General features: G+C 39.8%; 1 non-coding gene across 1 annotated transcript; it reads right to left on the bottom strand.

Annotated features, from left to right (window-relative positions):
* Positions 1 to 714: 714 nt before the first annotated feature.
* On the bottom strand, positions 715 to 787 carry trnar-ucg (transfer RNA arginine (anticodon UCG)). The gene has a single exon. It is a non-coding gene; the product is annotated as a tRNA-Arg (tRNA).
* Positions 788 to 2,650: the final 1,863 nt, after the last annotated feature.

The following is a 2,650-nucleotide window of genomic DNA, read 5'->3' as shown; positions in this document are numbered from 1 at the left end:
GCATCATGCATAAAAGCTTCCATAGAAGAAAAACAATCACGCATTAATGGTTAAAAGGCTTAAGATGGTCCTTAGTTTACTCTCTGGTCTGTTTGGTTCCCAATTCTCACAAAACCAGTTCCTGGAACAAGAAAAAATAGGACGGCTCCAGCTTGCGCAATATGAAGTCTGTAATATACATACTGTTGTGTACACGGTCTCACATTTAAGTGTACGAAGGATGTGATATGAATATTTCAGGTGCTGAAAGAGTACATGCAGGCATTACAAAGACATGTGATGTGTGAGAGTTGGCATGTAATTTAGGTTGCTGAGCATGACCCACATCATCGTTGGTTTAAGATGCATTCACCAGCTTTATACAGCTGCTGTCACTGACACCCTTTAAAAAGCTAATCCTGTACTTTAGCACCTTGTAGGGTACAAATAGTCATTTCAGTAGCCTGTGCAGGCAGATTGCTTACCGGGGGGGGACTTATGCAGAAGATTCTGCTCAGGTTTTCTTATTTATCATGTGATAGTGATGATGATGATGATGAATATATTTATTAGATAGAATGTTAGAGTACAAGTACAGTGAAGCAATAGTATGTATTACAGTTCAGTCAAGCAATAGTATGTATTTCAGTACAAGTACAGTCAAACAGCCTGTCGAAGAGGAGCATCTCAAAAAAAACCATTGCGGTCTTGTTTCCATTGAGGGTCCTTAAAGGACGACCGCGGCAGGACTCGAACCTGCAATCCCCTGATTCGAAGTCAGATGCCTTATCCATTAGGCCACGCGGCCTACAGTCAAATGGCTGTGGAAATACATATAATGGGTAAAAGAAAAGAACTGCGCCGCAGTGACAAATGACGACCATTGGCTTGATATAGGCTTGTCATGATTATCCGAAATTGTAGACGTCTGCTTCTCCACTTTATCCAATCCAATTTTATTTGTAAGCACCTTTAAAATAATCACAGCTGGCCAAAGTGCTGTACAGGACAAATTAAAAACATCATAAATAAAAGACAAAACCGCTCACAGACATAAATATTAAAACCAAATAAGTTACGAATTAACGAATTAATAAACCATCAACAGACAGCGAGCCTCGAAACAAACTGCCTTCTCATGTGTGTCAGTCACGGGGATGTCAGTGAACATTGGTGCTTTCAGTAGCTGCTGTGCAGCCCAGATGTTTGGCGTGCTGTGCCAGACGTGTCAAATGCCCAGTTTCCTTTTGAAAATATCTTAGCTCACGATTTTTCAAGTATTATTGGAAATGACTTGACAGCAGGGGCCAGCAAAACAATCATCAGGATATTTATGAGAATATATCAAAGCTATCCTTGAGGGCAACGCTACATAAATGTCCTCTGATGAGAATCTGAACAAAACTCATCACAGCACGTCTCTTGTGAATATCAATGTCTATGTTAATCCTCTATTTTTACACAGTGAGTTACCACTGCATTAGTCAACATGTAGGAGTTCTGTTTGTTTCCCCTCTAAACTAACAGTGTTCTCATCTTTATTAAACAGTTCTTTGCTGTTTGTCCAACTAGTATTCCCATATTGTATTACCACTGTGCTGGGAAGGGGTGGGGGTACCAACTGCGACAAAAACAGCATCCCTTGAAACATCCGGACATTTCCTCGATGGACACAACAAATGAAAAAGAGAAAAACTGCTGTCGATGAGACGATCTACAAGAACATGGATGGATTCCTCTGGTCTAAGAGTTCTAATGACTAAGAAGGACACTTGTCCTCTATATGATCTCTATACATTTACGTGGTACCTTCATGACACCATGAAAGTGTGTGGCTGATATTACATTACACACATCAGCCATGCAAAACAGAAGTTACTCTAAAACTTCACTTCACTTCACTTCACTTTTATTTACTTGTCCCTCGGAGGGCAATTTTTTTTACAGCATATACACACTTTTTCCACAACATATAACGGACACGTAAGACACAATTACGGGACATATAAGGCACAAATTATAAGGCACTGTTATCACAACAAAACAAAAAGCACTATCTAATATTTTGCCTGCTGTTCTGCAATAAAGCAACGTTACCCTGTGGGGTTCCATGATCCCACGCATTCTTTGTTTGTGTTCCATAATGCATCCCGTTCCGTCAGTCTGACTGCATAGCTTTGTTTGTTTTCCCATGCCTGTCAATCAAGCTGCAGGCCAGGATCTTAAAATATATTCCTCTCTTCCTTCTCCTGCAGGTTGATACTGAAAAGCTCGCCGCTGAAGAGATGCAATTACGTATTAATATGCACCTCTGCTGTGAAAGAGGACAAGGACAGATTACTAATCTGATCTGTGTGTGGTCTGCCACAATGCAGGTAGGTTTGATCTTAACATTCACCATTGTGATACGGATTATGATGGCGACAGTGGAAACAGGTGCAGTGCATTTGCCACATGGTGAAGTTGACCTCTTTTGAAAGTATCTCTGGATGGAAATTCTTCCCGTATTTCTACCTCATAGTCTAAGATAAAATTAGATAACAATCGAAGTAAAAATAGAAAAGACATAAATGTATAAGTGATCATACTGATGACTTAAGATATACTGTAAAATGTACTGATGTCAACTTCTCTGAGTCAGTTTGTTATATGTTACATTGTTGGGTGTGAT

Source organism: Brachionichthys hirsutus, chromosome 1 (genome assembly GCF_040956055.1).
Source record: "Brachionichthys hirsutus isolate HB-005 chromosome 1, CSIRO-AGI_Bhir_v1, whole genome shotgun sequence".
Taxonomy (NCBI): domain Eukaryota; kingdom Metazoa; phylum Chordata; class Actinopteri; order Lophiiformes; family Brachionichthyidae; genus Brachionichthys; species Brachionichthys hirsutus.
Note: the sequence above shows the minus strand (reverse complement) of the source record. Positions and strands in the feature narration are given on the sequence as shown.